General features: G+C 45.9%; 1 long non-coding RNA gene across 1 annotated transcript; it reads right to left on the bottom strand.

The window, feature by feature from the left end:
- Positions 1-18,369: 18,369 nt before the first annotated feature.
- On the bottom strand, positions 18,370-22,152 carry LOC146171718 (uncharacterized). The gene is made up of 3 exons (XR_014702765.1): positions 21,935-22,152; positions 21,692-21,852; positions 18,370-20,174 (listed from the first exon to the last, which is right to left on the bottom strand). It is a non-coding gene; the product is annotated as an uncharacterized LOC146171718 (long non-coding RNA).
- Between the last annotated feature and the right edge of the window lie 1,776 nt (positions 22,153-23,928).

Raw genomic sequence — 23,928 nt, forward strand, 5'->3', positions numbered from 1 at the left:
AGGTTTCCAGGGGTGTGAAAACCAGAATCGTTTCATGGTTAATGACGCACTTAAGCGCAATTCACTAGTATCGGGTTTGTTTGCTGTGAATGCGGCACCTAAGAAATGTTTTCGTACTGTGCTCATAGGTATCCGGGAAAACTTTGACTCAGCAGCTAAAGCACTGGCCCCCCGAGACATCATGGACACGGGCTACGCGAGTACAGTCACATTTCTTGCTTTCTACTGAACAATTTGACAAAGTCAGTCGATACACTTTGTCATGCGTCAGCGGTTTTCTTTTGTGCGTTCTCTTGTGTACGAATAAAGCGCTCGAGCGTTAAGGTTAGTGTAGTGAAAACTCAAGATGTTCTGCGCTGTAGGTTTTTGAGTTTTACACTTTGCGAAGCCGAATTTTTCATCAGGACTCGTGGAAGATCTCCTTCCAGTACAAGATGGGAAACAGGAAGAAGACGCTTGCCACCGTTCCTGCTGTAGAGAAAGCAAGGAGAAAGTTTGGCAGAAAATGGAACATTCAGGATAATCTACTTGCGCAAAGGGAATGCCAATTGGTGAGCAAAACCCCATAATAATGTATCTATTAAATACCACTTCTTACGAATTCACTAAAGGAATCTGATTTTTTTTTTTTTTTTTTTTTTTTTTTTTGCTTATACAACCCAAGTGCACCGCTCAGAATCGAAGATTTCACGAGAAGGGAATTGACAAAGCGCTCGCCCGGCTTAAAGAAGCTTAACTAGATGAACGAGACTCGCCTTTTTTAAAGAGGGCGCATCACCATCACTAATCCACCTGCAGCCGAGGCTCTTGAAAAGTACGCAGCACTGACAATGCAGCATGATGTGTTGGCCGTTACCAGTAATGATGTCTGAATGTCCAGTTTGCGATACTTCTGAAAAATAAATATTGATTTGTATTTTTCTTATTTGATTTTTTCAACCGCAAGGGTCGATGTGGTTGTACCATAAATTGACATTATATATTATGTCTGGTTTTTAGCTCCACCAGGAATTAGCTGAAATAACAGGCGTTCGTTTAGAAGGAAAGCTGCTCGAGTTTGTGCACATGAATGGGGAGAGATGCCTCTACTTATATTAGGCTTCAGAGCTCTGCCAAATTAACACTAAGAGAGCTGAAAGAGGTCCTTACAGAACTGTAAAAGGATACAAAAAAAAACTTATATACTCCCGGCCCCGTCTCTTGGATTTGTCGGCTTGTATTTGGTAAAATAGTCCTTATATAGCCATGTGAACTGCTATGCTTATTATGTTGCTTGCTAAAGCATAAAAGCATGAAAGTATTTGGTCCACACTAAAGCATGGACCAGCTAGCCCCGCAACGCAAATTACTGATGTTTTGTCGGCATCTTTAAATTATTAAGAACCCTGGTAAAAGAGCGGCCCGTGTTTCTGAAGCGGCCGGTAAGAAATTGAAGTTTGGTGTTTTTCTTGCTATGTGTTGGGCTCAACGAACTACATTTTCATGAATACTGAATTTCAGGTTGGCTACCCTGCTGTTGTGTTCGAAAGTGGGAATATTTATTTGAGTCCAAAAACACCCCTGCCGTCTTTGAAGATCCGAAGGTTGTTCTTGTTCACCTCGTAACAGGCGTTATCTGCTCTGAATGAGATTTACTGGATTTTGAACGTTAAGTATTGAACAGTGCAGCGCCCTCCCCCACTGGTTATGCGCGCGATTTCGGCTATAGAGAAGGCACACCAAGTCGTCAAATAAGCGAGTCACTTCATTGCAATAATTCCTGAAAAGGGATCTCTCCGAGCGCGACTGTCTCTTCGTTGAAGCTTTGTGAAGCGATGCATGGCCTACCGAAAAGCGTAGCAAATAAGGCTTATTAGTTTCTCTCAGGAGCATTTAACATTCACCGTAAGTTCTACAGGTCTAAACCATTGCCATTTGGTGAAATTCTCAGGTAAAAACTTATTAAAACAGCCAGTAAAAGTTGCTGGCTTACGCTTGTTCTTCCAACTAGGTTTTTTTGAGTGGTTAGTATGTTTCTAGTTAAAAGCTACTGTTGAAAACTAGAGGAATATATGACCCAGTTAGTTCAGGGTACTAGGTTCTTGAAATAGTAGCCGTTACTGGCAAGGCTTTTACTAACAACAGTTACTAAGAACCTAGTGAATAGTGTGACAAGCAGTTACTAGCTTTTTGGTAATGTTACGACCATTTTTTTTTTTTTTTAACAGTGTACCTCTTGCTCTTAGCGAGGTCTTTTTGAAGTCGACGGTACGTTAGCCTTTTGTGCCGATAGTGTCGTGTTATATCCTGGTAGGTGCCTAGGGCTTCTATGGCGATGAAAGCAATCGAGTCGCTGCTGGCAGTTCGGCCGATAGATACTCGAGCTATGATGTGGCCTGCCTAGTTCACCGGGTTTGAAAAGTGAGCCGGCACCCAGATCAATCCCATGTTCTTTCACCCTAGTTATAGCTACCTCCGTGATCGCTTGTGCTTTCTCAGTGTAAATGAACAGACCTCCTTCGTTTACCCTGCAACCAGTGGAGTTCCTCAAGGTCCTATATATACTAGGCCCTTCTCTTTTCCGTTTTTATTGATGACGTTTCCTCCGTGATCAAGAACCCCTTTCTCCTTTATGCTGATGATATAAAATATTCAAGGTAATACGTTCTTTTCAAGATTGCTTGTACTTGCAATCGGACACACCTGCTTTCTCTAACTGGTGCGTGAAGAATGGGCTTAACCTCGATTCTTTAAAACTAGGCTTGTCTCATTTACTCGTAAAACGCGCAGCTTTCTCTACCCTTATTCTGTGAACTCTGTGCTGTTGTACAGAGTTGATGAAATAATTGACCTTGGTGTACTTTATGACTACCTTCAGCTTCTCGTCTCACACTAAACGCATTGCTCAGCGGGCTATGCGCGCAATCCGCTTCATATAAAGGCTTCCTAGAGAGTTCCGTGCCCCACTTCCGTTCTTAAAGCTGTCAGTAAGCTTGCTGCTTTTGAAGTACGCGTCGGTTGTTTGGAATGGCACTTGCAAATCGATATGTCGACAGAGTACAGCAAAAGTTTTTACGGATATTTCAATATTGCTTTCCTCGTGTAACATCCTCATCTCGCTCCACAGGGAGCACCCCACCGCACATCTCTTCTCTTGACTGCCGTTGTGTCAGGGCAGATAAAATTTTCCTGTACAAACTCTTTATTCTGTGCCATCAGCTTATATAGTGCATCCTACTGCGCCTTCCATGAAAGAGCATCAGGGTATTCATACTATTTAAAGTTTCCCCGCTTCTGCATTCTATCTCCCCTCTGGACAGAATTCAGAGGCTGTTCAAATCTTTTTGTCGTCACCTTGACATCTTACTAAACTCGTTTCCTTAATTTATATTGGATGTTCGTGGCATTGTATTTTAAACGTTATTTTATCACGTATAACTTCTACTTTCTAGCCTAAATGTTGTATTTACTGAACTATTGCTTTTTCTCCTGTTCAATGCTGCCTGTTACCTTTTATCCGTTTCTTATTCATGTTCTAACTTTAAAATTTTATATTTGAATCTGGCTGCGCCGCATTGAATCGTATTTCTTTATTGTATTTCGCTGTATTTCTAGCTTGTGTTTTAGGTACCACACATTTCTTGCGCCTGGAATGGTTGTTTATTTGATGTATATTTCTATATTACTACAGTCAACGGCTGTTCCTGGATTGTTTCTCTATTTAACGTTTTATTTTTTTTTTCCTATTGTGCTCAAGAAGACATGCTGGGGACTGATTTCATTCTATGCGTGATTCTTTTTCTCTAAATTTCATTTATTTCATGTGTTATTTTTTTTTTTGTTTTGTGTTCTGTGCGCGTAAAATTTGCGTGTGCATTTTTTTTTCTTATTTGTGCTGTAGCACAAAGACCATATGGCGGTCCCTGCACACGTCAAATAAAGATTAATTGATTATCTTTAACGTGCGCTGATACTGTATTCCAAAAGCAGAGCAATCTGACCCGATTAAATTAAGTTTCATTGCTGAGCTACAGGCATGAAAAATAAGAAATTACTGTCCAGAGCTGTAGTAGCAAGCCTGCCAGTTATGTATCGAAGCCGCTGTCTAAGCTGTCACCCGCCGTGCTCGTCCAGAGGGCGACGGTCTGTTCAGCTGCTGGCATTCGAAAGGGTTCACCTCTCACCCGCCGTGCTCGGTTGCGCTGACCGGCGGTCTGTTGAGGTGTGCCTGCTGAGCACCTTGGAGAACTACTCGGAGTCGAACAAAGTTTACAGCATGTTTATTGCAACTGGTCTCTTCTCCCCAAAATCACCCCCGACACCTCGGTAAATAGGTTCGCTAAACAAAGACCGCAACGTTAAGCCAATAGGGATGAAGTAAAATCTCTGGGCGGGGCCAATAGGCTCCAGGATAGTTCCTTCTCACACCTGTGGTGCTGTAAACACAACATCACACGTGTACATTCCATGGAGGTCAAATCGGCAGCCGTCGTCACGTGCGCCCGTGACGGACAGCCCGAGTCCCGTGGGAATGAGCTTCGTGGCATTTGCTGCTCCTTCACATAAGAGCCCAGCGCGCGCGCGCGCGCGCGCGCACACACACACACACACACACACACACACACACACACACACACACACACACACACACACACACACACACACACACACACACACACACACACACACACACACACACACACACACACACACACACACACACACACACACACACACACACACACACACACACACACACACACACACACACACACACACACACACACACACACACACACACACACACACACACACACACACACACACACACACACACACACCGTGAATGATCTCCTAACCTGCGGTCCCGAATACTGCTGCTCGCCTTGCCGACGCGCGGATATCCGGAGTCGTCTTACGGTCGGCGTTGCGTCGGCGACTTGAAATTCGCGCCAGCCAGGCATTCAGCGATCTAGGGTCACGGGAAATGAACGAAAAAGCACGCACCGCGCGCCGGCTCTCAAGTGCACACAACACCGCAGCTGCGCTCTCGACGAGATGGCGCCAGTCCAGAAGGCGGTGGTGTGGTATGTCGCGTTGATGAGCGCAACACTTCCAAAGTAAGCTGGTGCCAGAATTTGGTTGCACAGCAGATTAAGCTTAATATAGCGCAGGTAAAGGAGAGAAAGCCCAAAGGTCACCGGTGGCACCGATCACGATGTTGGTTGCGCATATGCTTCCAATTCAAGCTGCAAACAAAAGTAGTAATAAAGAAGACGGGGTTACGCTCGAGCCGCATGTTCATCTCCTTGTGCTCGCGTCTGGCTGGCCTCGTAGATCTCACGCTGCTGGTACGCTTACTTGAGTTCGCAGGCGTTTAGAAATAACCCGCATCTCTACATTTGTTGGAGGTGCGGAGTACAATCCATCCTCTCGCTCTGGAACTCCGCAGCCGCACGTCACCACCTCATGGGATGCCTGCAGTAGTCACTTTGCCGGATCTCTACGCCAGCGAGACCTCGCCATCTTCAGCGGCCGCGACGACCACGATGTTGAGGATTATTTCCCATCCTATGAGCGGGTGAGCCCTTACAAAAAAATGGGATGCACAACCCGCTCATGGACATGATTTTTTATCTCACCGACGTAGCAAATCGGTGGTACCGGAACCATAAAGCGAACATTGCATGCGTGGTCTGTGTAAAAAGCCAGCTTTTCTAAAGCTCCCAGCCATCCGGCAGTCAGAAAACTCCGCGCTGAACAGTGCTTCCAAGCGCGGTCACAGCAGGTCGGTGAGAACTGTACAGCTACATACAGACGTCGTCGACCTGTGCAAGCGCGTGAATGCACATATGTCAGAAACCGGTAAATCAGCAACATTCTCGAGGCAGTCGATAACGACGAATTTACGATGTTGGTAGCGCGAGACCTGAGCACCATCGGAAAATTTGTCAAACTGTATCAGAGTTTCGAAGAACTCAAGCAAAGAGCTCTGACTGGCGAGCACACCACGCACATTCAGTCGCTTGCTAGCCTGACAGATGCAGGTGACCAGTCATCGCTCCTGCCCTAGTGTCACAAACCCCCGCCTTTACGGTCAAAAGAGGTGCGGGATCCCCTTTACGATCTCCCGTCGTTCCTCTATGAGGGTTGTGAACACATTTAAAAGTTAGGCCGGTCAACCCGTGAAGCACGTGTGTCGGTGTGTGATTGAGGAATAAGTACAAATAGGTCACTTTCTTTTACAAACAATTGAAGGTTTATAAATAGCAGACCAAAATTACACTGATAATAATAGAGTACAATGAAAGAGAATACAACGCCACGACAAGATATTGATAAAGACGAAGAAATAAATGATAAGAGAAAAAAAAATAACCCGACAATGAACAAAACACTGTGATAAAAAATATGAAGACTATAAAGATAATAAAGCAGGTATTTCAGATATTATAAGTATGAGCAAAAGTTACATAAGAACACAGCGTAAAATACTACTAAGTCAGGTCAAAAGTTAACAAAGCGAAAATAATGTTCGATTGAACAACAGTCCGTGGCGAATGAAATTCTCACGTCTTTCTTGTTTGCTGAGGCGTCGAAGGCTGTGTTGCTCGGTAGCGGCGGCCGTACAGGTGCAGAGGACGATGCGTCGATCGCGGGCCCGAAGAACACAATACGCTTTCGGAGCACCGCGGAGTGGCCGGAAGTTTGAATCTTCCCAAACGCACTGGTGAGGGCGGGCTGCAGTGTTGCCAAATGTCAGTGAGCAAAAGTAGCTAGATGGCAGCGTGAAAGTAGCTAAAAGGAGCTAAAAATTCTAGCAAGGAGCTAAAAGTAGCTAAATTGTTTTTCCAAGAATTTTTACTTTATATTTTTGATATATAACGCATTTATTGGCAGCTCTATAATTGTAAAAATTAAACACAGCTATCAATACATGGTTTCCTGTAGGCGACTATGCATTACAAGTGCTAACTAACGAATTCCGAATGATAAATGTGCTCAGGTTTCGATTACGATAATTTAGGTAGACGTAGTTTTCGCAAAGCATAAGGCTTGCGCGCTAAGAAAAGACGAGCTGTGAATGTATCACTGCTCTGTAAACATCTACTTTTTTACGCGTACACAGAGGCCTATGAATGGAGAGTTCTGAAAGGTTTAATGACTGTCCAGGCGATATCTTCAGTCCGCGACTCGGCGTAACTCGGACCAGTGGGCCTCTTGGCCTCTTTCATCCGCTCGGCACTGACCGCCCATGATCCGCAAAGAGGGTCGAATCAGACAGTTGATTCCAGGCTTATTCACGAATAAGAATGTGTACATGCACAATAGTACTGTAACAATAGTGTACCGCGAGCACGACTTCGATGCTCATCGGAGCCCCCGCGCTGCGCTATGGGCCTAGTGCGCTGGTATGGAGGCGCCACTGCTCCGGAACAAGTAGCGCCACCTCCCGCCGGCGCACCCATATGTGGTATGTCTGCTCGTCGAAGAGATGCGGCGGAGTGAACGCGAAGTCTACTCTTCTTGGCAGAAACCTTATGAGAAGAAAACTTTTGTCGGTCATTTCCTGCCTCGTGTCACACGCGTACATAACAGACACATGTACCATGTGTGCGTGTTGAAAAATAAACCAAAAACAAAGCGAAGAAAGCCGCTACCCATTCATGCCGTCTGGTAGAAGGCCGCCGGCGCTTTGGGCGCAGCGCATCGTCGGCGCGCGAGCGCTTCTGCTGGCGGCTCTACGGTTTTTTTTCCCTTTGAAGTAGGAATTCGGAACCCTAACAATATGGCACTTTGAAAGTAAGGAGATAAATAAACTAAAACTAAGCCAGTGTGCAATGCGCAGCACTGGTTTTTCCCCTCGGTGGCAGTGTATGTGGAAACGGCATGCTAGACCCCCCAGAAGCGACAGCCGAGAGCTGGGCTCCGTTGGTCAATAGAAAGGCTCTTAAAAAAAAAGAGAAAAAAAGAAATCACGTCTTCCCCAGGACGGGACGAGCAGGCTGTATATGGAGATGTACCCTAAGGCGTCGGGCCTCGCGTGCACGTGCTTTTTCGGCGATCGGCAGTTCTACCGTAGTTTTTATTTTCTACTCGATGCGGCGAAATAAGTGGTGACGGTTCAGTGCGCGGAAAAACAGCCATAGCTGAGCAAGCTCCACAGCGCGTGCTGTTCGGGGGATTTCGCGTGATCGGGAATGTTGAGACTATTGATTTAAGACTTGGTGCGCGGTCAGAAACTGTACGAAGCCAGCACGTGCGTGGAGTGCGAGGGGAACTTCACAGTGCAGAAGGGCCCTCGGATATCTTCAGAAAATGCGCTAACGAAATGAAAACCGCCTTCTACGACGCCAGCTTGGAGGTAAGTTTTATTCGGCCCTTTCGGCGTCTCTTCACGACATATGTAATTTATTTTTTTTTTGTATGTAGTTGTTGGCAAACCCACGCAATATCACGGATGCCTTGTTGCATCTGCAAGGCCGGGTGCCACTGTTAACGATGCGACACATCGCTCTCGTATGATTTCCAAGGAAACCGCAAAAAAAAAAAAAAAAAAAAGACAACTTGATTTTCGATTGCCTCCCGACGGTTTTTTTTTTTTATAACTATTATGACACCCGTAAACACAACAGCAGATAGAGCTGTTAGTTTAAAAGGACGTTTTCTCTTTGCGGGGAGCCATGAACGTGTGTCAAGTCAGCAAGCGCGCACTCCTGCAATGTGCTTCGCTCTCCATGTCGTGCTTCTACGTCTTTTACGTCAGGCTAGGCTTCCCAAAAGCGAGCACCGAGAACAGCTGGGAACTATCATTAGGAAGTCGTTAGAAAAAAAAAAAAAGGCTCCCGTTGGGCAGGAAGGCTCCGCGCTCTTTACAACACAGGCTGTGTCCGAAGACCTGCCAGCGCTGGTTACAACAACTTTTAGAGCTCGAGTTGGGTCCAGAAGTAAAAAAAAAAAAAAAAAGAAAAGACTCGTTTTCTTTTGTTTGTGTTTTTCGCGTGTTGCGCGCTCGATACAAACAAGAGATCGCTCGTGCATGCTTGAAAGAAACCTAGCGTCAAGTACTGTACAAAAAAAAAACAACAAGAAAAGTGGGAAATGCGCAGCCGAAACGAAAAGCAATGGGTGCGATATGAGATTCGAAATGAATAAGTAAGTGCAGGCCCTTGTTTTAGTCGCTGTTTATTTTTTATTCTTACGGGGAACCAAAAAGAAATCGGAACACAGCGTCGGCGCTACCCACGGTTGCGGATCCAGACAGCCGCCTTTTACAGCGGCGCCTCCCAGACGGCGCCACATGTTCGGCCAAAGCTGCAGCGCACCAGGCCCATAGGCGACACCCATCAGAAGCTGCGCCGCCGCATCAGTCGCATGGCCGCATCGCCTCGCCTCTCTTTACTGTGTGAGCTATTTCTTTTTTCTTTTTCCCGCTGAGGCAGACATGGAGGAAGCTCCATGGAGGCAAAGGCGGCGAGGCATACGGCATACCAACCCTAAGGGGCGCCTTGTATTGCATCCTCCTCTCTCTTTTCAAGTGTTTCCTTCTTTCTCGCAAGTACTCGCAAGTTTGTCTGGTTTGCGTTTTGTTTCAGAACAACCAGATGGCGCTATGTGCCTGACATTATTAGTCATATGTAGCGTCTGTGGAAAGATTTTTCGCGCCAGAATAGTAATTTTCCGAAATGTAGCCAAATTTAAGCTAGATTTCAGCAAAATAGCTAGATTTGTAGCTAGATTTTGAAGAAAAGAGCTAAAACAGCTACTCGTAGCTAAACTAACTTTCTTGGTAGCTAGCTGAGTCCAAAAGTAGCCAAATCTAGCTACAAAGTAGCTAAATTGGCAACACTGGCGGGCTGCTGTCGGTTATTTTATACCCTCGGCCGACTATGCAGCAGCCGCGTCAAGGACAGGCGGTCGCTGCCCCATCGGCTTGTCGAATCTTGTCCAGAGGAGCGACGGAGTCCCGTGAATTTCGCTCTATATTCCAGCCATAAGCTCCCGCATCTTCCGCTGTATAATAGGTGAGGCAGCTTGTGACACCTAGATTAAGAGCTTCATTTGACAGGAAGTTGCTCGATAGTTGTTCCTTATTTGTCTCCATCAAGAGGCGTAACCACACCTGGCTATCAATCTGCACCAGTTTATTCAGGAACAGGGGGCTGAAGTTCTTCCTCTTCACGCCCTTCACTCAATACCTCTCGCGGTCCCACTGACATATGCGGCTGTTGCTGTCCTACGACTACCTGCATATGCTCTGCATAGACATCCTGCCTATTCCAGCCTCCTGATCCCGTTCTAGAATCCACCGATTTTATTTAACTTCCTATTAACCGTACACAGGCACGGTCCAACGTTAAAATAGCATGGAGTCTCTGGCATATACTAAGGCATGTGTTTTCAAAACCTCCTCGCAACAGAATATTTCATCTGAGATCACACTTGTCAGTCAGTGTCTCAGCGGCACCAATGCGCGCATTTGCGCGTCTTTGCACAATAATTCATTTCGCCACCCGCACCTTCTTCCCTCTCACTACCCAGCTGAACCCCACTGAGCGCTGCACCCGGATCGGATCACAACCCCCCCTCGCGGAGCTACTTGGTGCTGGCACATACGGAGAACAAGGGACCTGAGTTATCTCACAGGTACAGTTCGAGGTAATGTCATCAGTCCCCCCATTTCGCAGGAAATACAATCATATCGTTTCACGACTACACTAGTCCCGTTAAACCAGACAGGTGGATGCATCCGCTACCACATAAGAAGCTCAATAAAAAAGACAGGAGGTAACGTGGCGTCGGTTTCACACGCGAGCCTTCGAAATTAGCACACATCTGCCAACGCAATACAATCAAAAAGAATTTTGCGGGATAACCAGATAAGATCACATATCAGGGAGTGGTTAAAAAGGCGGCGCCATCGGCGGACTTAGTACAGTCCCTTCCCTAGAGCGGTAGGAGACTTTACAGGCCAGCTCAGACCAGTTGACGCAATTCCGTGCCACTCAGTGCGCTCACAAGGTTGCCGAGTGCCACGGGCTCGAAGCCACGTAGAATAGTGTCCACATATGGATCAATGCTGGCAATAACTGTTTTCCAATCCAAAATATGTCATCTTAAGGTGCGTTTAGGAGTCCGAAAATCTTGCAGTGCACTGCCACACTGTCACGGATTTCAGGAGTGAATTCTGCTCAAGACTGCCGTTGAAATTTTAGTACAATCCGAAAGTGAAACAAAACGTTGCGTGGTTTCGCACTCCGCATTTGTCTAACTTTGCTAAACCGGCTGCAGTATTTTTTTTTGTTCGTTCCTCTACAGAATAAAGGCAAGCTGTTGGTAACGGCAGTTCTTTTCTTTACTCCATCCCATTGCATGACTGTCGAATGACAGCAATATGCACGACGTGGTGTGAGGGAAGTTGTGCGCTGCGGGAACTGCAACACGTGATGAACGGAAGTCGCGTTTACATTAAGCTTCCTGCGCACCTCATGAGCTCTTTCGGTTGTGTGCGGAAAGAATGGCTAGAGTTCCTTTTCTTGTAGCCTTGAAAAAGCGATCATTGCTTCGATCTCCTGAGAGGCACTAACCACTAGACTGCGTTAATTAATTCCTTGTTTTTAAAGTTCGACAATGAAGAGCCAAAACACCAATCCGCAGTTCCACAGGCTGGTGAAATCGTGCAACCTTTTAGAGTGTTTGTAGTGCTGAGATACTAAAATAAAACCCGTGCACCGTAGCAAATTCGAAGAAAGAAATTTCGTCTGGGAAGCGAGCACGGAACGGCGTAGCAGTCGCCGTGGCCGGTCAGCCTGTTAATAAGGCGAAAACATTACTTGCCTCATGACTGGCATGAGCAGTGTGTGGGCAGGAGGGGCAAAATATAACGTGAATTCATATCGACATTGTGACGCAACTATTCTCTGCGCAGCTTTAAAGGTGACGTCATACCATTGCCCTTCTTAATCAGCACACATCTGAAAGCTGGAGGCTAACATTGTAGAACCATTTCATGCCTTATTTCTAACCATGGGGTCCGTGGAGAGCTGAGACAGATTCTGCGCCTCCCTTTCTTCAACAACCACACCAAGAAAAGACGTTTAAGTGTCTGCCAGTGTCTCGACGTTAAACCGCCAAGCGGATGACATTATGCTAACAGTGCTTTCACTCGTAATCAGTTTATAGGCGGAGTTAAACCCCACCAAACCATTTAGGTATTATTTCATGCTAACATAAGTTCGTGGCGACTGAATGCTCATTTCTGAAAAGATTTTGTCTTCATTTTGAGCTCCCTATCTCCCAGTTTCTTAAATTGTTCCCTGAGACACCGGGTGTCACAGTATCAGCTCAAAACAATCAATGGGGCGCTCAAGCTTCGTCTTAAAAGTTTATCTTTTTATTCCGTGAATGCTTTTCTATTTTTTTGTTTATACTTATTTTAGGGAAGACGAAGGCTCAGTATCATACTGCTCAGTGGACACATGCACGTCTCATAGGTGCATGTGTCAATGTTTCGAACCACTATCGCAAATTAGCTCGAACTTGACTACAAGATGAATTATAAATGGGAGTCGAAATTGTATGACCATGAACGTTGCATAAAGTGCGGCTGCGTCACATTATTAACTAGAAATCAAGTGTGTACTTTCTCCGACAACCTTGAGTTTTTGTTCGTTTTAAAAGCTGATCCGACATTGCTTTATCAGTGGAATAGAATCACTGCAGCGTGTAGAAGCGCAACTGGAACCTAACCTGAATGTTTTCCGGAAGCGAACCTAACCCGAATTTTTCGGCCGTCTATGAAATGAACCTGAACCGGAACAAATCGGAGGAACCGTTAGGAACCTGTTCGTACACGATTCCCACCCACGTTTGTTGTGTGGGCGATTCCTCTGCCCGAGGCATGCGCACGACAAAACACACAGTGGGCCGTGTAACAAACATTCTTTATCTCACGTTAAGCGCGGGCGTCGTCGAGGCCGTCCGGGGTCGTCGTCCGGGTGTCTGCGGGTCGTTCTCGTGGAGAGAGCCAGGGGAGAAGCAGGAGCGACGAGCCAGGAACCAAGAAGGGCCAGACGGCGGCACGAGCCTTCCTTTATAGACCCCTCGCGCGGGACCGGTTATCCCCGAACGAGCGGGGAGAGGGAAACCGGCAGCGCGCAAGGAGCCTTGGGAAGGTGGCGCGGCCGTTGAAAGCGCGGCGCGCCACGGGCGCTAGAGATATGTGGCGTGGGCCCCCACAGTTGGCAACTTACCTTCATTATGTTTTCCTTTATCGCTGCTTGCAAAGCGCTCTTCTCCCTTATTTCCAAAGCGCCACTGCGCTCTGCAAACTGCACAACCATATTGAAAACTCGTGCCTTGCAAAAATAGGACAAGAACCAAGGAAACGTAACAATATATTGTCACATGCACAGCACCAATCTCTGGTGTCGGGCTATCGTTTCCTCCCGAACACGGGTGGCCGCTGGCCTGCGCAATGGCGGCGCTCTGAAGTTGCCTCATATAAGAGCCTTCCTAGGCAGTGAAATAAAAACGCATAATTCGTAAGTTGAGTAACATATTTGGATATATAAATATATAACCAAGTACATCAAAAACGAAAGAGCGAATATGTGAAAAAAAAAGTCAGGCTGGTCATTTTATTTTTCCATCGTTCGACGACGTCGCAATGAGTCACATGGCACATGCATAGTAGCCTAATGCGAGGTGACTCCAGCACAGGCAATTTGGTCGAGTGTAGACTTCAGAATGATAAGTGACGCAGTATACAACAAGCATTTCGTATTTGACGCCGTAGTCTCTGCATGACGTCATCAGTTGACGATGCGCTTGTAATGCAAATAGTATTGGTTTTGAGCAGGGAATTGAGTCGAATTATCCTGCGTTGCAGATCTTCAGAAAATGAGTTTTTGTTCGTTTTAAAAGCTGATGCGACGTTCTCTTAAAGGGGTCGTGAAACGAAAATGTAGCTGCCCAGTTGCAATTTTCCTTGCTTCAGTAAACATTAGGCATGCTGATTCCAAAATATCTCGTCGAAATATTGCTTCTGCATTTAATAATACCATTCTGAAATCAAAGCATTTTTACGTTCCTGAAGCGACCATGCGACCCTGTAGGCCGGAATTAGAAGTACTCGCCTACGTCATGTTTAGCCGTTTGGAAACGCAGATATAATCATTATTTCCGATAAAATAATAGGTTCCTGTTAAAGTTAGCAAATAAAAATATAGTATATCAATTATTCGCTCACGCAAACGCATTTCTTCAACAATACTGTCACGTGACACGCGGTCGGCGGCGGCGGCGGAGCAGGACGGGTGGTAAAGCTTACTTTACGGGTGGTGTCTGCTTCTCGCTGCGCTCTGGAACAGAGCGGTGACGCTCAAGTTCAGGTTTTCGGTAACGACGACTATACCTCGCTCCGCCGGGTACTCCAAATGACAATTGTTCCAATCTTATTTGTTGTTGTTATTTTCTTTTTTTGTGAACATTCGTGATGGAGCACAACGTCTTGAGCAGTCTCATACCACCGGTACAACTTGGTTGTGCGGCCGCTGCTGTAATTTTTTTTTTATTCTTGGCGTCATTAAAGATACGATAAAAATACGGTTCCAGGTCAAAGAAATCGACAAGTGTGTTCAATCCGAGTGGTGGGTGGAGTGTTTCAGGAGCGGGCGCCGCGGCGCGTACTCGTATATTAGTTGCTCGCCTCCGCGCTGCATCACTGAGAATAGCGTGTCGAGCTTCGCTTCCTTTATTTCGGCCGGATGACCTGAACTATGGCACTACACGGAAAGCCGGAAACAGAAAAAAAAAAAAAAGGTTGCTACAATGTACTTGGGTGGCCCTTTCACCCTACGCGTTGTCGCAGCTTTGCTCCCCCATCTTCCCGACGCCTCTTTCGTAACCTTTCTAAAAAAAAAAAAAAAAAAAGGTGAAGCATACTTCCTACAACGTCTACAGTGCTCAGACTTCGCCTATTTTTTCCTGTCACCGTTAGGTTCTGGGTTTAGGCGTGTTGTGCGGGTTTGAGTGCTCGCTATGCCAACCGTGTGCGTCGCGAGATTGCAGCACGGCTTCCGAGTGGAAGTAACGTTCGCTTTCACAAGTTTTGGCACACCGATTGGGTTCATGTGTTCGTACTACTTTCTACTGGAAGTCCTAAATGAACCTCGGCGTCATTCGAAGCCTTGGCATGGACCGGAAACGAAGAAAGCTCACCTCAAACGATGCGTCGTACCGACGCAAAACCGCTGGCCTGGCAAAAAAAAGTGTAGGTCGCGTGATAAAGGCAGTAAGAGTAGTTGCGATTTGTAGCCTTACAGATATGCCTATTTGAGAACTACTCGACTCGCAGAAGCCACCAGTTCTATTTGATTGTTTCCTGCCAGACTGCCCTCATAGCAGTAATATGCGCATTTTGGATTTTTTTTTTATTTTGAACGATACCGTGAGGCCAGCACAACAGGTGCCCCTACCAGCATATCGTACCACCCAGAACAGGCCCCTTGGTTCCACTTCGATCACGTTCTTTCCACAGCACTCATCTAGTCCCATAGAATCTGATGAAGACTCCAAAGAGGAGGATCATGTTGAGCAGAGCTCAGAATCCTTCACATCATTTAAAAGACATTTCTAGGGTAAAAATTGTTCACCTCAAAAGCTCATACGCCCCATGTCCTTGCATTACGATGGTGTGATTACCAGATCAACCATCCAGGAGAAATGCATTCACGCAAGTGTTATTGATTGGAAAGGCGGATAGATTGGCTTAAAAGTTTAATATCTGACCTGCTACAGAAAGAGAACAACAAAGAGGGTCGTGACTTGATTAAAATATATACAGGAATAGTAACTTGCACCACAGTCACGAGTCAAGTCCTGTGTCATGCAAGAAGCAGCAGAAAGCCTGCACTGCCTGTAGAGCTTTCCATTTCTGGCCAACCGGCCAATAAGTCCTCTGAGAGAGGCCTGTTGCCAAAACACTTCAAAGAAGTAACTCGAGTTATTGTTTTGCACGCATATACTGGGACACACCACTAGTACACGCTCCAGAGTCTCCGTAATGTCACATGTGGAACATTCTGGGCAGTCCGCCTGTCCAATTAAGTATAAATATTTGTGTGTGAAACCACATTTAGATGCAGTCTATGGAGAAAGCATGCATAATGGCATATAATTGGCAAGTGGGTATGGATCCACTAAAGCACTACCTTGTGGCCTTGAGCACAAGTAGATATAAGGAACTCAGTGATGTGTAGTGCCAAAGGCTGGTAAGGGTGTGGTGTTGAAAACTTGCAAAAATTTGTAATGCAGGCTTTGAAACTGTGAATTCACACCACTCCTAAAGTGGCTTCCCACAGATGTGGAAAGCCTCTTACCAAGGGGCCACAAGCTCAGCAGCGGTTTGTGGAGAATTATGCCCTTAAAAAAAAGATGAGTCATGTTCTGAGCGGCATCACCACAATTGTAGGCGACGCTTGCGGTGATACAGATCTGTGTATACATGGATAGAGTTGTAATATTCTCACCAGATGTATGTCAGATTAAGTTGCTTGAATCTACTAATTGAAATCTTGGATTTCTCCAGTATCCCGAGAACATGCAAACGCACCAAAGATTGAGTCATTACACACAGAGGTTGGGTGGGGTGGTATGGGAAGTCGTAGCGTGATAGCATTTGTAATTAATGGCAGCAGAGTGTACGTGAAAAACTGCTGTTCAGCTGCTCGTCATCAGTGGGTGGCAACGGTGTTGTGCAAGTAGTCATAAATACACACAAAGTGGTTCTTGTGACAATTATGTAGATATTGGGCAGGCACTGGACATTCTGAAGTAACAGCGCAAAACGTGGATGGGAGCACAAGACGAGAAGACGACACAATGTCTCATCGTCTTCTCGTCTTGTGCTCCCGTCCACATTTTGCGCTGTTACCTCAGGATGGAAAACCAACAAGCCCAACCTGCTATTCTGGCTAACATGCCATTGTTTGAGGTGCATTGCGGCAGCCAGGGTTTATCCCAAGCACCCGCACTTCTATGTACATGTTAAAGAGTACTGGGAGTGGTGCTCATATGGGTGTGTACCATTTTCCTGGCTCGGGCGATCAGATTGCAGGCGGGCTAGCACACACAGCCCAAAGCACATGTAGTAGAAGTTTGGACTGTCGAACCGCGAAGTCTTCAGTTCAATTCCTTCCCTTATATTTTTCAATTTTTATGAGTATCATACAGTCTGTGCTTGTATGGTGAAATTGCGAGGGTGTACATATCACCTCAGCCAGTCTGCCAACCAAGATCCGTATAACCCGTGCTATGGTCTTTCCAGTTGTGATGTATGGATGCGAGAGTTGGACTGTGAAAAAGGCTGACCGCCGAAGAATTGACGCGTTTGAATTGTGGTGCTGGCGAAGACTCTTAAGAGTTCCTTGGACTGCCAGAAGATCAAATCAGTCGATATTGTCGACCATAAACCCTGACTGCTCATTGGAGGGTCAAATTCTAAAGTTAAAGCTCAGCTACTTTGGTCATCTGATGAGAAGAGAGGAGTCGCTGGAGAAAGATTTGATGTTGGGAAAGGTTGAGAGTCGCCGGAGAAGGGGTAGGCAGCGAACGCGATGGTTAGATGGCATTCTCGAGGCATTGCAGATGAAGCTATGTGATGTTAAGAAGATAGTGAGAGACCGGAAAGCGTGGCGTGACATGGTCCACAGGGTCACGAAGAGTCGGACACGACTGAACGCCTGAACTGAACATATCACCTGCTCTCCTGACCAACCTCACTCTGCATAAGTATTCACCAAGCAGTTTTTGTTCCATCAAAAGGCTTTCACAATATTCAGCGACACAAGCAGCTACTCAGACAGCATCAGTGTAGCATTCTTGGAGCTTCGCAAATCTGTGGTTACATTGTTTACTAGCAAAACATGCACGGTATGTAGATATGTGTACTAGGACGCATAAGATGCCGTGACAATGTGGGCTGCCCTTACGTCTACAGCTGCCCTTTAATCCTGTTACATTCTAGCCTGCAGTGAATTCAGCAGCAAGGTTTCACAATTAAATCATCCCAACTTTATATTTCCAGACTTGACCCCAGCACCGACGAAGTTCATTGTATTACCAGCATTTTGGTGGCATATTCAACCAGCAGGCCAATTAACTCAACGTCATGCAGGTTCTAGTGCAGATGTTTTCATGCAAACTACGGGTATCATCAACGAAGGAGGCTTTACTATACATACCTTTTCAGCACGCTGTTTTATGACTGGTTAAAGTCTGGTACATTTCAAAGTATAAGGCACATATTATTGTATGCATGTCTACAGATTGCAGATTATGCTGGCTTGCTTCTGAATGAGACTGCAAAATGCTAAAAACAGTGGCCACCTTTCAAAGCAGCTTTTGCAGAAAACCGTTTGATTTTTCTATTCCCCATGAGCCACTATTTTTCGAGGCCGTGTAAAGGTGAACGCGGCAACTAGAAAATCTAGGTTTGTCAGTGCCACAAGGACCACCACTTTGTAGTACATTTGGGCATTATCTAATGTTACCAAATGAGTGTTAGAGACATGTTGCTTTCAAAATAATTTATTGGTTGGCCGCAGGTTCATCAGTGCATACAAAATTTTTAGGCTAGAAGGAAGTTTACCTAGAGCAAGACATCTTTTATTCACGCTTCTTTTCTGTCTTCCTCTCTCCTAAATATACAAATGTGCATATACAGCTTCACAATCATGATGTGTTGAGGTCAGTGCTAAATAAAAAAAAATGCATCCGACAAAGGTATAGTTAGAGATTGAGTACACAAAATTCATTCTAAGTGAGCCTATATATGTCTTGTAGATTCCAAGGGAAGGCAAGTATAGCAGGGGGCAGCAGAAACTCAAGCAGGCAGATGAGATTAAAAAGTTTGCGGGGATCAGATGGATGCAGCTTACAGAGGATCGGGTTATTTGGATAGATAAGGGAGAGACATCTATACAAGCAGGTATATACACAACTGCACAATTATGATGCATTTGCGGTCAGTGCTAAAAAAAATTCCACCCATCAAAGGTATAGGTGGGGAGTGAGTACACAAAATTCATTCTAAGTGAGCCTATATATGTCTTGTAGATTCCAAGGGAAGGCAAGCGTAGCAGGGGGCGGCAAAAATTCGGGCAGACAGATGAGATTAGGAAGTCTGCGGGGATCATATGGATGCAGCTGACAGAGGATCGGGTTATTTGAATGGATATGGGAGAGGCATCTATTATGATCCCTTCCCCATTATGATGTATCTGCGGTCAGTTCCAAAAGAAGAAAAATTCTACCCGTCAAAGGTAAAGGAAGGGAGTGAGTACACAAAATTCATTCTAAGTGAGCCTATATATGTCTTTTAGATTCCAAGGGAAGGCAAGTTTAGCAGGGGGCAGCAGAAACTCGGGCAAGCAGATGTAATTAGGAAGTTTGCGAGAATCATGCACCTGGCACAGGATCGGGTTATTCGGATGGATATGGGAGAAGCATTTGCCCAGCAGTGGGTGCAGTCAGGCTAGTGATATCAAAAAGACTAACAACTGGATGAGTTGGTGCTGATTCATCTTAAAACCAGCCAGAAGACGAAACACGTGAGAGGAGCACAAGACAAAGTTTGACTAACAACTGAAATGTTACTGAAGGAAAGAGGCAAAAGAAGATTCGCACAGAAATGCACGTGCATGAAAAACCCCCAAAGTAGTGAAAGCGTGGAAAGCAGAAAGGGTCTAAAAATCATCTAAAGAAAGCAAATTCCTTATGGTCAAGAACCACTCGTTACAAAAGGGAAGCCACAGATCCAAATCCAAAGGCACACTATACTGCAAAGGCTAAGGACGTGTGTGTGGCTAAGAAATCGGTCAACAGTCTTTTGGGGCCTTTTTTACATGTGCATCTCTGTGCAAGTCTTCTTTTGCCTCTATCCTTTAGTAAAATTCCAGTTATTAGTCCAGCTGTCCTGCAATTCTCTCTTCTCATATTTTCCGGCTTGTTTCAGAATGAATAGGTGATGACTCTACAAACCTTGCGCAAACTGGAAACCAGTGTGACTGTCAGATGGAAACCTTTCCCTTATTTGGCTTGCATTACAAATAGGGAGGACTTTACTGTGATGTCTGCCGAGGCATCCCCAAAGCCAGTGCGCAAGCTGGCTGTAGCAGATGTAGTGGTGCCTCCTGTTGACAAGAGAAAAAGCATAGCAAAATGAAAATATGATTTAGGTCGTTTACAAATTTGAAAGTTATTCATGCATCTGTACAATTAATTACCGTCTAACAGAAGCTGTACAGTGTAACTTTCACTGTCAATTTATTCTCCCTGGAAGTATGGCAAACTTTGCATTCTGCTGCAGGTGATTGAGAGAGAATGAGACCCACCCAATATTAGAACTCCAGTGCAATCACAATTTGCTACTGCAGCAAAATAATGCCTGAAGGCAATGCAGCTTTTGACTGACAAAACCTGGTAGTCGTCTTACACCCTCTATACTAGTGTTGTGGCCGATGTCAATGTCCACGCTGATATCATCCGCATAGCACGAAGATGTTAAGTATGCGACTTATGCATTAAGCAGCTCTGTGCATGGAGTCATTCTATTCGAAGGAGCCATAAACTACAAGTGCACTTCTGTCAACAGCTCTCAGTTGTTTTTCCACAACACACCACGTGCCAAACTTTCTGCAAGTTCCGCAATAACTTCATTGGCTAACTGTAAAATTTCCAACACTTACTCAAACTCTGGAAGTTTCGGTGTACTGGCCTTTGGGAGAACGTCTTTCTTTTTTTTTTTTTTTTTGGTTGTTACATTTCAGCACATGTAAAATGTCAATGTCAAAGCATTTTGGAGAGGTTTACTGTGTGGAGGTGTTGATGATGGTATCAGTGAAGTCAATTTTTTTAATTATATTTGCACACTATACAACACTCACCTAATGCAAGTGGGTAAAAAAAAACTACCAAATAAAACTTTGAGTGCTGGTATGGTGATTGTTCTGGCAGCAAGTGGGGACAGGCTATAACAAGAGTTGTTGGGCTAGTTAGTGATCGTCTGCAGAAGCCAGTCCTGCTCTGTGTGTTTTTCTCTTCTGTGTCGTTTTTTAGTGCATTTTCCCACGGCTTCTGCAGGAGACAGGCTACTTCACTGCATGCAATTTCACTTAGCACAGAGTCCTCCGAAATGAGATTGCTTCTGTACTTATTTACTGCATTTCTTGTGGCATTCCTTATGTATTTATGTTTTGAAGTGCTGCACTTGCTGAAGGTCATACCTGGCTAATAAAACAAGCAAATGTGTCCGGACAGCGTCCCCCCCCCCCCCCCCCTCCGTTACTTCACATCAATGTGCATGCCCTTTCCATTTAGCAAGTTCACACTATCAGATGATGCGTGTTTTCTCATTTACTCGTGCATGGAATTAAGCAAACCAGTAATTTGCATGGTGAAACGTCATGCTCATGCGCTTCTACGAAAACAAGAAAAATATGAAAACCAGCGATGTGTTCGCACTAACGTGGCGCAATATCAACACTGTAAACAGTGTAGATGATCGCAGGTAAGTAACGTTAAAGGGGAAGCTTTCTTTTATTAACACTGCCTTCCGCAATAGATTTCACTACAGCTTTTCTTGCTCGAGAAAATGAAAAACAGGTGGCCGCTTGTTCAAGTTATGTCACCTTTCGCTCAAGGTTCTTACCTTGTGTGCTCGACTAGCAGTCCATGATCAAGAAGCATTTGGAGTAATTGCGGATGATCTGTAACACCCAGACGGCTGCTTCAACTACGTAGTCCCCGCCGGGATCTCGCCAGATGCTCTCAAGAGCAGTCGGCATCGGCACGCACCGCCCGCAGCTGCACCTGTTCGAAAGCTTCGGTTAGCGATTGCGCACTCTCGCAACGGTCAAACGTAGGCTAGGCTGCAAGACTCGGACATACATACCAATGCGTAGTTCCGAAACGGCTGGGATCGGGAGGCTGACGGTCGGGGCTTCTGCAAGCCGGAATTGTGCCGCGGTTACCGCGGCCTCTCGACACAAGTGTTACTGTACCGGTCGCTCGCAGGGTCCATCTTCGCCGACCTGGCACTCGAAAAGTTGCGTCGGCGTAAGGCTCAAAGCCCACGATGTAACCATGTTTTAACAGTAGCGACTATAATCTAGTTCACTATAGCAGCACAGCGACGCTGGAACCCACGGAGGAACCTAGGCGTCGGCCATATTAAAAAACCCTGTGTGAGCGTAGAGTAGGGCACAATTAGAACCTCTAAAATACACCGAGCTTGGTCAACTTTGGCTCAGCAGGCTCCGGCAACGGGAACTTCTCATTGGCTTAGCGCTATGACGTACCTGTTGAGTTGAGGAGGACGCGCGCTAGGAAATCGAAATTCTGTTTTTGTCGCTATTAAATCAACGCGGGCGATGAAACGAATCGAGGTATATTATATGATGCAGGACAAGGATTCTATTTAACTAAGCCGTGCAAAATTCCCGGAAAACGTTTCACGACCCCTTTAACTAAGGACTAAAATTAGGTACCATCTGCTGTTGTTCTTTCTTCTCTCTTCTGTACCTCGACTCTATGAGATGCCGGTAGATTCGGCGGGCGACGTCTAGTTCTCAGACGACGAATTGAACAACTTTAAAAACAGCCACAACAAAAGAACAGTGAGACGTGTTTACAAAAGCGAGAAAGGACTACATTCGTACAACAAGGGCTGCTGACATCTGAGCTCTTTTATAGCTTTCCTATCCCGGCCTTCCACTACAGCTGCATGGGGCCTGCGTGCATCCGCTGTCGGAGCCTAGCCTCCAGCCGGCGGTCGCAGAGGAGCACGAATAACCGCATCCGAATCTTCCAGAAGGGGGAAGGGGCGCTGGGAGAGAAGACCGCAGCACTGGCGAAGCTATGCTTCTCTTCGGCGACCCGCCAGAGAGTCGTGGAATTTTGCCGAAGCCGCAGTTCATAAGCGTGGTTTTCTCCACGTCGCATACAGCAGGACCTGGTCAGTGCGGTAGGACGCATAAGCTGGCAGCTGTGCTTTCTTCCCCATTGCAGAAGGTCCTAGCTGCTTCCACCGCAGTCTGTCGCCAGACGGCCTGGAGCCCGTGTTGACAGAGGTGGGGAGGCGCGCGCCGCGGTCCAGGGCGCGTAATCGGACGCGCTTCTTTCGCGACGCATCTTGATCATCCCGTTTGAGCCTCTTTTCTACGACTGGCCCGCAACAACATTTGCAAAAAGACGACCGCGGCCTTACACGCCCCACCATAACAGGATTACTGGGTTTGGTTTGGTTTGGTTTATGGAGTTTAACGTCCCAAAGCGACTCAGGCCATGAGGGACGCCGTAGAGGAGGACTTCGGAAATGTCGACTATCTTGGATTGTTTAACGTGCATTGCCATCGCACTGCACACGGGCGCCTTACTTTTCGGCTGCATCGAAAAGGGCTGTCGCGACCGGCATTCGCTTCCGCATTCACGATTTCTGGGCTTTTGTTCCCAGCCAAGCCGAAAATCCAAAAAGGGCCGCGGCTTGTCGTCTGCCGACATGAAGTGCGCATGTGCAGTGCCTGTTCATAGTCACTTCGTGGCAGCGACGTAAATGCACGCAAATTTCAGGGAGTACACGTAGCTTGCGTCCATCTTTAATATCAAATGTTATTTTTTTTTTCTTTCTAAACATGTCAGATGCGTACTTTTAAAACAGAGTAAACGGCGTTAGGAGATTGTAATGTTTTTATTAAGTATTTTAACCCGTATTTACCTAGAACTAAGAAAATATCACTGAAACATTCACCTAAGGTGCTCGGTCTTTTTGCTCTCACGTTTAAAAAAGCGCTAAGATTAACGCCGTTCCCAGCATGCATTCACACACTCACGTGCAAGTTGCATAACGCTTCGCATAGCTGTGCACAATTTATAGCATTTTAAGGGGTC

The sequence above is a fragment of the Amblyomma maculatum genome, unplaced genomic scaffold, assembly GCF_055883805.1.
Source record: "Amblyomma maculatum isolate TAMU_Amacu unplaced genomic scaffold, ASM5588380v1 scaffold_18, whole genome shotgun sequence".
Lineage (NCBI taxonomy): Eukaryota > Metazoa > Arthropoda > Arachnida > Ixodida > Ixodidae > Amblyomma > Amblyomma maculatum.